This window comes from Boleophthalmus pectinirostris, unplaced genomic scaffold (genome assembly GCF_026225935.1).
Source record: "Boleophthalmus pectinirostris isolate CB_2022bp ecotype Guang Dong unplaced genomic scaffold, ASM2622593v1 HiC_scaffold_21, whole genome shotgun sequence".
NCBI lineage: Eukaryota > Metazoa > Chordata > Actinopteri > Gobiiformes > Gobiidae > Boleophthalmus > Boleophthalmus pectinirostris.
Genome location: NW_026571175.1, coordinates 4,958,274 through 4,973,587, shown reverse-complemented (window position 1 = coordinate 4,973,587; position 15,314 = coordinate 4,958,274).

Genomic DNA, 15,314 nt, shown 5'->3' with positions numbered 1-15,314 from the left:
TTCACCATGACGAGTTTATAAGAGCTTTTCACAACTTTCAGAAGCCACTCACAATAAAGCTTACAACAACTAGCATGCTAATAATGCACTTTTTGATTCTCAGACAATTACTGCAGACTTGTTCTGACCTCAAGAGCTTCAAAGATAATACATCTACACTGACACACACACAAATAAATTAAAGTTTGCACAACATAAGGGTCCAGTCAAGTGGTAACGGAGGGAAACAGGGGCAGATTTTTGACATTCAAATGTCTCTTATTCAGAAACTAGAGGGACTATTGAAATAAGTAAAGTATCAGAATGTAGGAAAGAGTTACACTCCAACAGGGTCAAGTTAAACCTGTGATATTCTTTCAAGTTGTTGACAAAAAATAAAAAAAACTCATGTTGGTAACGGAGGGAATGAAATATGCAGCACTTTTTAGGCAATAAATCCAAACAGTGATAACTCTTGGTTCTCACTTCCATATCCTTAACAAACTGGTTTGAATATTTGCTTCATATAGTTTTCTACCATATGGTACAAGATTAGGTTGAAAAACCTCTTACTTTTTGAGTCATGAGATTTTTTATTAAGAAAGGTCATGGTAATGGAGGGAAAATTGTACAAACAAGTAGAAGGTGCAGGATTTTACATCATTTGTCTCTTTTTTCTTCCAAATACTTTAATATTACTTCAAAATGAAAGGAAACTATTTCTATAAAATATATCAGTCCTTCCAAGCAAATTTTTTCATTTTAAATAATTTATTATTTTTTTTAAATCATGTCTCTTCATCAACAGTTCAAAGATGGAATAACACAAGATATGATGAAATACATCCATTTATTGACATGATTTGCAGGTCTTTGAAATTTGGGAAATAATTTTTGTTCCATGTTTCATACATGGTCTGTTTAAAACATATGGAACTTTAGAACCAAAAATGGTACAGAAAAAAGGTCAACAGTTTCATAAACTAGAGTACATATGTATCTGTTCAATACATTTTTATATCAGGATTTTTGAGTAATACAAAATAAGTGTTAAACAGATGATAGATCAATAAATATTAATGCCACACTGAGGAACATTCCAGGTAAAGCTCTTACATCTCCTGCTTTGAGACTGGTGGACCCAAAGTTAGCACATTCAAAGATTAATAGTCCTCCAGCTGTTGAAGGAGGAGTTTTTTTCCCTGCTCTTGGTATTAGCAGAGCCTGTCTGTTTACTGTAATTTTTAGAGTCAGATAAACAAACGCCGTTCACTTCAAAGGAGCGAGTACGAAGCAGACACTCCAGAAGATCAGAGAGCTACGCAGAAGACAGGACACAGGACACAGGAACAGTATTTGAGAAAGAAAGTGCATTCTAAAATTTACATTGGACACACTAGGGTTGGACGATATGGAGCAAAAAATATATCTCAATATATTTAAATATATCTCCATATACGATATATATCTCGATATCTGTACAGGAAAAATAACCCCCCAAAAACTACTGCAAAAACAAATATACCACATTTCACATTTCTTTTTTTTTTATTGAAGTGCAAAAAGGTGGGCAGTTCATGTAGGAACAATGTGCTTCTGCCACATTTGAGATGATAAAAATCCCATATTACATAAATAATTATTTAACTGTAAAATAAAAGAAATAATACATATTGCCTTCTTTTCATTCATCAATAAAACAACACAAGTTACACATTATTAATTAAAATCTTCTACATAAATGAACTTTACATTACTAAACTTTTAACATATAAACATATAAAATACATTATAATGTGTTTAATGTGTGAATGAGACACAAGCAGCAAAATCAGGGAGGCGGGTGTGTGCACAGAGAAGGCAAACAAGCAAAGCGGCCAAATCAGAATTGAATATAAGCATTATATCGATATATACGATATGTCACAATCCATATCGAGTTTAAAAAATATCAAGATATATTTAAAATATCAAGATATATTTAAAGTATCAAGATATCGCCCACCCCCTAGGACACACTTATACATTTTTCTAAGGCAATGTTCACAAACCTGGTCCTTCTCCTTCTCAATCTCCTCCTTAAAACAAGTAAGTTGTTCATGTTCTGGCTCCGGTACGAGAGGAACTTTAAAATCTCCAGGTGCTCAATGCTGCGTCCATGTTTGGACAACTTCTGTAAACACAGAGACGCTCGCTGTGTGTGACGTTGTCGTGTCTCCAGTGCACATGCGGGACACTTTTGGGCTGTTTAATGTTCACACTGGAGTCACATACAAGTCACATTTAATTGGAAATGTGAACGACCTCACAAAAAATCTGAATTGAGCATTAAACCCTGCAGTCTGAACGTAGCCTAATTCTGACTTGGTTTGATGTTGTCAATATTTATCACAGTTCATACATCAGTTTAGTGATGTACAAAAGTGTGAGTAAGTTTCTCTGCTCATGTCATCAGCACAGAAAACTCCATCCAAAATGAAGAGACAATTTACAGCCAAGGAAAGACTTTTTCTGACAGTTTAAACCTTCATTTAACTAAATAAAGATGGTGTTTATTAATTATGACGAGTTATGAATCATAACTGTTATGTAACTTAGACAAACCTTTTTTACATTAGGTTGCTAAGTAACTGTTATGGATTACACATCACATCTGCTGCCCGTGTCCTGACCAGGAAGGAAAATCTTAACATAACAGAGTCAGTAACATCGGCCAGAAGAAGAACACTTCAGATCCACAAAAACATCTTCTGTCCACATTATAGTTTTATCAATATTAAAGGTGCAGTGTGGACAAACTGAGACAGACCGAGTGAAGAGAACTTGCCTCCAGGAAAAAAAAAAAAAAAATCTCACAGCTCAGAACCTGGAGCAAAGTACATAAAAACACAAATATGGATTTAAACCATAGACTGTTGCTGTATAAATGGAAACCTGCTAGCTGCTTAGTTCCAAATACAAAGTGTGCACAGGCGGTTCTAGCTCCGTCAGCTCCAATTTAAAAAAAAAACCTCACCCCTCTTTCTGTAACTTCTACTGTCAGACTTTTCTGGTTGTAAAATGTTTGTATTAACCCGCTCTATAGGGCTGGGTATCATTAAGAAGTTGTCGATACGATACATACCTCAATACACAGGTCACGATACGATACATATCTCGATACAGTGCACTTTCAACTCCATATGATATATTTCAAATCGATTCGATACGGTTCAAGAAAAAATAAAGGCTAAATCATGTCTGTGATGCTAAAAGTGTTTGTTAAACCACTTCTTGTGCAAAGTTCATATGAAAAACAAACATTTAAATCATCAACAGTGAAAATGTCAATTTTGTCGCATAAACCAGTTTCATTCAACTAAACAAGCAAAAAAACTGTAGCTCTGTAACAAAATAATTGAGTAAAATATACCAAAAAATACTCTTGTGAATATATCGATACAGCAGCCCACGATATTGATAATGTATCATCATATTAAACGATATGATATTTTGATATTTTTGCACACCCAAACCGCTCTACATGATCCTGGTGTTTTTATTTTGCTATTTTGTCTGTAAATCAATTCTGCAGGCCTCAGTGAGCTTCATTTGACTGGAACAAAACACTAAAACATCACATTCTCTTCTATTCTACTTCTTTAGATAGTCTGTATATGACTTTTCCATGTATTTGAGCAAAGTGTGTCTTGCCAGATATATCGTCAGGTCAAGATAAGTCTGCTATTGTCTGTATATCATTTTAAAGCTTTATACAGTCAGATCATCAGGAAGTGTACCTTAGCATGCTAACTGATGAGAGCAAATCTTCGCCCTGGTCTCTGAAAGTTGTGAAAAGCTCTTAGAAACTCATCCTTGTGAATAGTGAGGATCCTATAACATTAAATAAAAACAAATTAAACTAAACTAAACTAAACTGAACTGAACTAAATAGAATCTAGCTTATACACCACTTTGCAAGGCCACAGAAAACAAGTAATAATAACAAGTAAAAGATGCAGTGTGCTATAGTCACAGGTTCAGTTCTTTCCACATGCTCCTCCTCCTTTAATGTCTCTGATTGGATAAAAGAAAAGAAAACTAAACTTTACATCCTTGACCCCACTTTATGTGAGTGTCATTTCTATATGTTCCACTGAGCTCCACAGCTGCTGCTCTTTCTCTAGTTGCCTCATCACAATGTCACGGAGCAGCCTCCAGTGATAAAACTACTGTGTACTTCAAGATGCATTGTGTAACTTTTTGTTTAAGGATCTGTCGCCTGCTTGTTTCTATGGAGATGTCACTGCTCTGCCTGGAATGTTCCACAGTGTGACATTAAACAGCTCCACCTTATGTTTATTTAGTTAAAGGTGGTTTTTAGTAGTGATGTTACGAGACGTGCCGAGGCTTCGAAGCGTGTGCAGAGTAATCCAGGAAGTCTTTGGTGAAGCACATATCGAGGTTTGTATCGGTGACGTATGTGGTGACGTTTCGAAGCCTCGTGAACCGCCCGTAGGAAGTGGTTCACGGATTTGGTGCGATTCGAAACATAAGGGCCAACGGATTCACCCAAAACATTTTGTGGTTTTGGGTTATTGCGGTTTTGGTACATTCTATTTGAGATTCTTCTTTTAGGCTGCGTTCAGACTGCAGCCTGAAGTGACCCAAATCCGATTTTTTGGCCTCTATGTTCCTGTATCTGATCTTTTAATGACAGTCTGAACAACACAGATCCGATTTTTTCAAATGTGACCCAGGACACTTGGATATGTGCTCCTGAAACTGATACATATCTGATCTTTTGACATGTGACTTCAGTCTGAACAGGACAAAGCGCATTCATCCACCTACACGTTATCAACAAGCCACAAACGTCACTATTCTGCACTGAAGTAGGTGAAAATTGTTAATGAACTCCGTGTCACTGAAGTGAAGCACATCACCACTCACCACTCCTGGCTCCGTCTCCACATCCACATGTTCCTTTCAACGGACGTTGCTGCCGCTGCCCCACAAAAACCTCGTCCTTCTCAAAAACAAGTAAGTTGTTCATGTTCTGGCTCCGGTACGAGAGAAACTTTAAAATCTCCAGGTGCTCAATGCTGCGTCCATGTTTGGACAACTTCTGTAAACACAGAGCACGCTCGCTGTGTGTGACGTCATCGTGTCTCCAGTGTCACATGTGGGACACTTTTGGGCCATTTAATGTTCACACTGGAGTCACATACAAGACACATTTAACTGGAAATGTGAATGACCTCGCAAAAACATCGGATTTCACCAAAAAATCTGAAATGAGCGTTAAGCCCTGCAGTCTGAACAAAGCCTTAGTTTTTTATTTATTTATTTTTTTGCGATGAAGTCAGCAAGTGGCTTTTCTCTGCACGCCTGCTTCATCTGTGCACTGTGAAAGTTGTTTTTTTTAAAGCAGGGGAAATTCTCTGTAAAAAAAAGAAACCGTCTGAGTCCAAATATTGTGGAGAAATTGATATTTGTATATAAAAAATGAATAAAATTACCCTATTTAAAGTTGTTAAAATCACAAACATTCAAATATTTAATCGTTCATTTATTCAGTATAAATCTTTTCATCAGAACCTTGATGATCATGTTTGTTCTATTTTCACTCTGCCTGTTATACATTTTTTTGGCCTCTTGATGTCGCAGTGGGGCAAATGAAACACCTTGAAGCGTCGGCTCAAGAGTCGAGCAAATGGATGGAACGCTTCAATGCTTCATGGGGATCATCTCGACATCACTGTTTTTTAGCTCAAAAATACCTAGAAAAACAGACATTCTGACTGTGAGCGGGGTCGCCTCTCCACAGAGCTGACCTGTAACTTGATCTGGTTTCCATGAAAATAGAAAGACAACCAGGAAAGTTACACGCTGCACCATTAAAGCCATCTTGATTTGCCAGTAAATGCAGATGTGAAATCCTGTGAAAACTTTGAGCTAAAAAGGGCATACCATATTTTCCGCACTATCAGGCACTCTGGATTATAAGGCACACTGTCATTGCATGGTCTATTTTCGAACTTTTTCAGAAATAAACCGCACTGGACTTTAAATGAAACACAACAGTGTGATGGGTGAGTGGTTTTGTTTGTTTGGTGGCGTTCACGGTGACTCTGGGCTTTGTTCAGTTGTGGCGTGTAGGGAGGGTGTGTCTGGGACCAACGGATTGTCGGCGTGTTCACAGTGACTCATTTGTTCAGTTGTGTCTTTTTCGGTTTGTTCCTCTGTTCTGTTCCTCGTCGGCGTGGAGTGATGAGTGTGTCTGTGGGTGTTTTTCTCTGTGTGGTCGCTGTCTGCTCCGTGTGTGTTTGCGTGTTCTGCTGGTGTGTTGTGGCTTTGTAGTTTACTGAAGTCGTGCTGGGACACGCAGAGTGGATTCGTGTATAGGGCATTCTGGATTGTGGGGTGCACAGTCATTTTTTGATGGGGTTGGAGGCTTAAGAGCGTGTCTAATAGCCCGAAAAATACGGTATTCTGCTAAATAATCTCTTTTTTTTTTTTTTATCATGTTATAATGTTCCCTCATCACAAGCATAACCTGATTCACCAGTTGGTTTCACTTTGTGGAAACCGTATGACCTCGCAGCATTAGGATTTGTTCGCTCGACGTTAGACAGGTACTTTTTTTATTTAACCAATCGCTGCTGTTTGATCATAACATACGTAATGCACCAAATTCCGTACGAAGAAGGGCGATAACGTCTTTCTCCTTGATAAAATTCACCCAACATTCTCTTTGTTTTGGCTTTAAATCCTCGATCTCGTGAATCGATGCCAACACAGAATATCTGTCTTCGTCTACATCCATCTCAACCACTTTGTTTATTGTTGTGCTGTTCCACAAAATGAACCCAGACAGACATGACGGGTTTGACGTCGTGGCTTCACAGCTCTTCTCTGATTGGCCGATGCGCCTACAACTTCTGGGGGTTCTTACAAACCGTCTAGTGTATTCTGATTACAATCATGCCTGAAAAGGTTTTAGACGTCATCCATGCATGTTTGAGTAATTTAGCAATCTCTCCAGAGCCCTATTTGAACTCTCTTTATAGTTAGCTGTAAGATTTTGTTCAAAGCTCCACCCACAAGCGTACATCATCCTTAAATACACTACAGCTTCACAAACCTGATGCGATGTGCAGTACACAGCAAAAAGTGGAGTGTTAAAATTGACTCTCACAGAATCAATTTGAACATTTTCTCAGAGTTTATATGAGTTTAATCTGTTCTACAGTTAATTTAACATTTTTGGAAATGTTAATTAAGTAACACTGGACCAAAGTTCCTGTTTAACCCGGAAATCCAGAGTTATATTCACGTTTTGAGAGTAAACAGATAACACTTTGTAGAGTATCCTAATTAGGCTAAACAACACACAGAGGCGTTTTATTTTATTTTTACTTTATTATAGTTTGTTTAAGATGAAATTATGTACAAAACTGTTTCAAACTGGTCTTCTCTCACAAGAGTTTGAAGTGGTGAATGGGAGGAGCCAAATTAACACTAAGAGAAGTCGAATTAATGCTAAGGGAAGTTGAATTAACCTCAACCACATCAACTCTGACAAATAACCCCAACTTGAACCCCCATTTAACTTTCAAATTGTTAAAATAACACTTTTGGCGTTAAAAAAAACTCTGAAATATTTTACCCAAAAATTTTAACCCTCCAGTTTTTGCTGTGTAGTTTCATTAAGGGGATGCACGGCGATTGTGTTGTGACAGCGCTCTGAAGGGGTAATGATTTAGCGCGGAGAGCAAAGGGAGAGAGGAAACTCAAGACTGTCAAAAACAAAAATGAAACTTATAAAATATGCAAATACATTTGGAACGTAACATTTTGGAAACAATAAAAGGTAACATGGTAACATCTAGAAGAAGTATAGAAGTAAAATAGTCTCTCGTTCAATATTTAGATATCGGGATGTAACAATATCTAAATCTGATGATACGATATTTATTGCGATATTTTGGAGAGATTGATATACAGTAATTGTAGATAGGACACTTTTTTGCTTTGAAAATACCTTGACAAAATTTTGATGTGAATTATTTCCATCATAATCCTAAAAACTTCAAGTAAAAAACATATCTCTTCATGTTTGCTCTGAAATGCATCATGGGATATGTAGTTTCTGATGTTTATAAGCTGTTTCTACTGTAAAACCTGCATTTAAACAAAGAAACATGTAATTTGATATGTTGTAACAGTCCACGATATTATTGTGAGACTTTTGACGATACGATATCAAGATATTTTGGTTTATTGCTACATCCCTATTCAGATACTGTACATATTTGCAGTGTTTACTCAGTCCAGATAAAGTGACGATTCAGCACCATGGACAGAGACACAAGCGCTGCTCAGAGCAGACAGGGAGCACAGGAGTACAGGGTGAAAATGCAAGGTTAAAACTATTTTAGTGAAGGTGTATGGAGTTTAAAAACACAGTGGAGCACTTCTTTTGTGTGTTAAACATGTGTGAATGAAACAAAACACAACTCCAGGTCTGTTTGTGATGAGGAAACATAATAAAATAGATCAGAAAATGTAATACAAGTCAATCTGTGTGGCATTCATTCATTTGTTTTTCAAAATAAAACCACAAATAAGAAAATGAAAAAAAATAACAATTTTATTTATATTCGTCTCCAAAACCAAAATGAAAAAAAAACAGATAACAATTCATTTTTTTCAGTTTTTGATTTCGTGTCTAAATGGATAAAGGAAATAACAGATAGACAGAGATTTCCGTTTTCAGGACTTAAACTGAGATACTGGACTTTTGTGCCACATATGGACTGAACCAGGACTGAACCAGGACTAAAACAGGACTAAAACAGGACTGAGAGTTGGAATGGGCCCGGAGATGAGACCGGGACCAGACTGGGACCAGACCAGGACCAGACCGGGACCAGACCGGGACCAGACTGGGACTGGGACTGAGACTGAGACTGAGACTGAACCAGAACTAAACCAGAACTGAACCAGGACTAAGCCTGTCTCAGTCCTGGTCTCAGTCCTGGTCTCAGACCTGATCACTCGACAGTCTACGCGGGTGCACATCTGGACTCGTCCCAACACTCAGTCCAGTTTTAGTCTTAGTTTAGTCCAGTTTTAGTCTTAGTTTAGTCCAGTTTTAGTCTTAGTTTAGTCCTGTTTTAGTCCTGGTTTAGTCCTGTTTTAGACCTGGTTTAGTCCTGGTTGAGTTCTGGTTCAGTTCATATGTGGTGCAAAACTCTGGCATCGCAGTTTAAGTCAAGGAAACAGGAAACAAACATTATGTGTTTTTTCCATCATTCATTTAACCCTTTAATTCATGATCTTGTGAGAGGACCAGGCTTGGTTAAGATTTCAATGGGAGACTTCTAACAAGGTGAGGTTCATCTGCCATTGTGCTCTCTGGCAGAACACTTTCACCACATTACCTGCCTACAATATTATTATTATTAATATGAGTGAATGAATGATGAATGAATGATGGACACAATTTTAAAGTGACTTTGAGCATCTTGGAAGGAGCATCTCACTCTTTCTGCCCCTCTCCTTCTCTTCTCTCTCTCTCTCTTTCTCTACACCTCCCTCTGTCCTTCTCTCTCTCATTGACGGCGCACGGTTGTTGTCTTTGTAACAGATCCAGAGGCGTGCTCAGACTCATCCCTCGCTCCTCTCTCTCTTCTCTCCTCCCTTTCTCCTTTCTCTGTTGTTTCTCTCCTCCCTCTCTCCTCTCTCTCTTGTCTCCTCCCTCTCTCCTCTGTCTGTTGTTCCTCTCCTCCTCTCTCTCTCTCTCTTCTCCCTCTCTCCTTCTCTGTTGTTCCTCTCCTCCCTTTCTTCTCTCTCTCTTCTCCTCCTCTCTCCCCTCTCTCTCTCTCCTCCCTTTCTCCTTTCTCTGTTGTTTCTCTCCTCCCTCTCTCCTCTCTCTCTTGTCTCCTCCCTCTCTCCTCTGTCTGTTGTTCCTCTCCTCCCTCTCCTCCCTCTCCTCTCTCTCTTGTGTCCTCCCTCTCTCCTCTGTCTGTTGTTCCTCTCCTCCCTTTCTTCTCTCTCTCTTCTCTCCTCCCTCTCTCCCCTCTCTCTTCTCTCCTCCCTTTCTCCTCTCTGTCTTCTCTTCTCCCTCTTCTCTCCTCTGTCTCTGTTATTCCTCTCCTCCCTCTCTCCTCTCTCTCTTCTCTGTTGTTCCTCTGCTCTCTCTCTCTCTCTCTCTCCTCTCTCTTGTTCCTCTCCTCTCTCTCTCCTCTCTCTGTTGTTCCTCTCCTCTCTCTCTCCTCTCTCTGCTGTTCCTCTCTTCCCTCTATCCTCTCTCTTGTCTCCTCCCTCTCTCCTCTGTCTGTTGTTCCTCTCCTCTCTCTCTCCTCTCTCTGTTGTTCCTCTCCTCTCTCTCTCTCTCCTCTCTCTGCTGTTCCTCTCTTCCCTCTCTCCTCTCTCTTGTCTCCTCCCTCTCTCCTCTGTCTGTTGTTCCTCTCCTCCCTCTCTTGTCTCCTCCCTCTCTCCTCTCTCTATTGTTCCTCTCTTCCCTCTATCTTCTCTTTCGTCTCCTCCCTCTCTCCTCTCTCTTGTCTCCTCCCTCTCTCCTCTCTCTCTTGTTCCTCTCCTCTCTCTCTCCTCTCTCTGCTGTTCCTCTCTTCCCTCTCTCCTCTCTCTTGTCTCCTCCCTCTCTCCTCTGTCTGTTGTTCCTCTCCTCCCTCTCTTGTCTCCTCCCTCTCTCCTCTCTCTTTTGTTCCTCTCCCCTCTATCTTCTCTTTCGTCTCCTCCCTCTCGCCTCTCTCTTCTCTCCTCCCTCTCTCCCCTCTCTCTTGTCTCTTCCCTCTCTCCTCTCTCTGTTGTTACTCTCCTGCCTCTCTCCTCTCTCTTTTCTCCTCTCTCTTTTGTTCCTCTCCTCCCTCTCTCCTCTGCCTCTTGTTCCTCTCCTCTCTCTCTCTCTCTCCTCTCTCTCTTCTCTCCTCTCTCTCTTGTCTCCTCCCTCTCTCCTCTCTGTCTCTTGTTCCTCTCTCTCTTTTCTCCTCTGTCTGTTGTTCCTCTCCTCCCTCTCTCCTCTGTCTCTTGTTCCTCTCCTCCTTCTCTCCTCTCTGTCTGTTGTTCCTCTCCTCCCTCTCTCCTCTGTCTCTTGCTCCTCTCCTCCTTCTCTCCTCTCCTCCCTGTGTCCTCCCTCTCTCGTCTCATTGAGCGTGCTCAGTTGAAGTCCTTGTATCAGATCCATAAGAGGCGTGTTCTGCTCACACTCGCTGGGATTGGTATTGAGTGAGTGAGTTTGTCTCTGGCTCCATTTTGAATCTTTCTTTCTCTTTCAGAAACACAGATCACATGAGGTTATGCATCACTCTGTCATATTTCTACAACTTTAATCTGTGTTCATTTGTTTTAACACTCTGACCAGTGAGAGCTACGACATGTGATCTGATTTGTTACGTCACAAAAAAGTTTTCCAGTTCGTCACTTTCACATTTTTGTTGAAAATCGAAAATGTGCTCTTTAAATCCATTTTGAATAACTTATTGAGTTTTCAGCCAATTTTGAAACTTTTTTTGACAGCGTTGATAATGTGTCTCCATGGTAACTGCTGAACATTCCACCATAGAGATACACGTAGAACACCACACCAAAGTATCTATACTGTAGAGTCACTTTCTCCTATTGATGCTTCTGCAAAGTGATTGCATTAACATTCCATAGGGGTGTGATGCTAACTGTAGGCACTGCTCTGTCTGAAGTAGGGATGGGCATTCAATGAAATTTTCTTAATTGATCGTCGGAAGAATTAATGATCGATTATCGATTAATCATTAACGTTTTTATATTAAAATGATCATCATTATTATCACTATCTGCACTACTAATCTGCATAAATAAATTCAACTTTACGACATATAAACCGTAACCACTCTAGAGCCACATCAGCCCGTTTGACATTATAATGTGTTTAATTCAGTTTTGCGCAACTGTCACAGAAACAAAACTTAAAACCACATCACTAATTTGCATAAACTAAGCGAAGATAAAAATACAGCTCTTGTGTCGCTGATGTGATCAACTTCTGTTGAAGTAAAGGACATGACAGGTGAATACAGGTTAGTGTGACCAGATTTGCATTTGTCAAAACCAGGACACTGTACGGGGGGAGGGGGGCGGGGCCTCGTCATCGACATTGAGCGACTCTCACCTGGTAAAGCTTTTTCCCACTGGACACAGAAACATATGTGCTGCTTTATACACTGTGCACATGGACTCACACTTGTCCCGAACGCAACGGAAAGCGTGGAATTTCTTGTACAAATCATTGTTAAATACACATTTGTGCTTCGGTTCGTTACAGACTGACCCACTGTTTGTGTCTCGCTCCTTCTGATGCAGAGACACATGTACACACCTGTTTGGTCACACTACACACAGCAACATACATTCAGTTTGTCAATTAAAATGAACGTAATCGATGAAATTCTTAATGATCAATTATCGATTAATCGACTAATCATGCCCATCCCTAGTCTGAAATTGTTACTCAAGTTAGATTATAATCTGAGTTTTGTTTTAACACAATCTGACCAGAAAATACAGACTTAATCCAATCAGGTTCATTTGGTCTTCTGATAATTTAAGTTCTTAGGTTCTTTTTTCAGTACAAGTGTTTGTTTTCATAGCTGACAGTTTCGACTGCTCACTAGTGCTCTTCCAGAGTTACGTGATGCCACTGTGGCGTGTTCTGTTAGTTGATTTAAACAGGTTTTGGTTCTGTCTTCCTACCGATGGAGGCAGGACGATAGCGCCATCTGCAGTCCGACTTCCTCAGGACAATATCCAAGGTGTGTGAGAGTAAAAACATCACTGGGACAGAAGACAACAAACAGTGTCGCTGGATTAAAGAGGCAATCAAAATAGGGAAAAGTATTCACAGGGCGATAAATCACACCTGGGATATTGTCCTGAGGAAGTGGGACTGCAGATGGCGCTGTCGTCCTGCTTCCTCCGGTAGGAAGACAGCGCCAAAACCTGTTTAACTCAACTACGAGAACATGTCACAGTGACATCACATGGCCACTCTGAGGAAGACCGTACTGAGCAGTCCAAACTGTCAGGTATGAAAACAAACTCTTGGTCTGGAAAAACAGAAGAAGAAGCTAATAACATAAATACAGACTTAGTTGGAGATACAACAGGTGAGCAGATGTTGTGCTCTTGTCCATGAACAGTTTTCCAAATTACAGCTGCACTAGTAACTTTTGTGATGGTTCTTGTTTTTATGGAGATGTTATTATTTTGTCTGGAATGTTCCACAGTATGGCATTAAACATGTATATCTCCATGGAGATGGCCACGTCACACTAGGCCGAGTTATTGGTTCCTGTGTTATATTTGATTTTGCATTAAGAAGCCCTCCTCCTCTCACCCCCCCTCTCCTCTTTTCTTTCTCTCCTCCTTCTCATCCTTTCTTCTCCCACTATTTTTATCTCACCTCCTCTAACCCCCCTCTCTTTTGGTACTTATTATTGGTACTTGGTAATGTATTTGGTCGTAGTATTTAGTACTGGTACATACATATTTGGTAGTAGTATTTAGTATTGGTATTTAGTATTGGTACTCGGTAGTGTATTTGGTAGTAGTATTTAGTATTAGTACTTGGTAGTATATTTGGTAGTAGTATTTAGTATTGGTACTTGGTAGTAGTATTTAGTAGTATTTAGTATTTGGTAGTAGTATTTAGTACTAGTACTTGGTAGTGTATTTGGTAGTAGTATTTAGTATTAGTACTTGGTAGTGTATTTGGTAGTAGTATTTAGTATTAGTACTTGGTAGTGTATTTGGTAGTAGTATTTAGTATTAGTACTTAGTAGTAGTAGTATTTAGTAGTAGTAGTAGTATTTAGTATTTAGTATTAGTACGTAGTAGTATAGTTATTTGGTAGTAGTAGTTTAGTACTTGGTAGTAGTATTTAGTATTAGTACTTTGTAGTAGTAGTATTAGTAGTAGTAGTAGTAGTAGTATTTGTAGTAGTAGTAGTATTTAGTACTTATTGGTAGTATATTTGGTAGTAGTATTTAGTAGTAGTATTTGTAGTACTTGGTAGTATTTAGTATTAGTACTTATTTGGTAGTAGTATTTGGTAGTAGTATTAGTATTAGTACTAGGTATTTAGTAGTATTAGTACTTGGTAGTATTTAGTAGTAGTAGTATTTAGTAGTATTAGTACTTTAGTATTTAGTAGTAGTATATTTGGTAGTAGTATTTAGTATTAGTACTTAGTATTTAGTAGTAGTATTTTGTAGTAGTAGTATTTAGTATAGTATTAGTACATTAGTATTGGTAGTATTGGTAGTAGTATTTAGTATTAGTAGTAGTATTGGTAGTAGTATTTAGTATTAGTACTTGGTAGTATATTTGGTAGTAGTATTTAGTATTAGTACTTGGTAGTATTTGGTAGTAGTATTTAGTATTAGTACTTGGTAGTATATTTGGTAGTAGTATTTAGTATTAGTACTTGGTAGTATATTTGGTAGTAGTATTTAGTATTAGTACTTGGTAGTATATTTGGTAGTAGTATTTAGTATTAGTACTTTAGTAGTAGTAGTATTAGTACTTGGTAGTATTTAGTAGTATTAGTACTTTAGTAGTAGATCTTAGTAGTTCCATTTAGTAGTATTGATTTAGTAGTTCCAGGATGTTGAGTATTTTAGTCAGAAGTTGGAGTTATTTGTCCCATGTCAGTAGCAGGTTAGCTCTGCTCAAAGCGCCTATGACGTGGACTGACTTTAACAGTACTGCTCTTTAACAGTACTGACACATTGACATATTTAGATTTGATTTTGATTTGACAGAAGGTAATAATTTGTCTCACACGTTGGGACATTTTGGACGTCGATCGAGATGATTGACAGCTACGATTGGCTTCATAAATCAGAAAAAAACACAGAACTTTCCGGAGTCACAATCTACATTTGAGAGGTTTCCAAACGGATCGATGAGAAAGCTTTTAGAGCGTGAGTGTGAGTGACAGTCTGTGACCTTTCCCCTTTGTTTGATAATCTGCATATTCATACTGCAAATACTTGTATACATCACTACTGCACTCTGCACTCGGCACCTCCATACTTAACCAACCACTGATGGGATTTTTGTGGTAGTAGTGGTGGTATAGTAGTAGCAGTAATAGTTATAGTAGTAGTAGTAGTAGTAGTAGCAGTAGTAGTAGGTGTCCTTGTAATATTAGCAGTAGAAGCAGCAGTTTTATTAGTAGCAGTAGTAGTAGCAGGACTAGTTGTAGTAGTAGTAGTAACAGCAGTATTCATAGTCATAGCAGTAGTAGTATTAGTAGTAATAGTAGTAATAGCAATTGAAATAGCACAAGA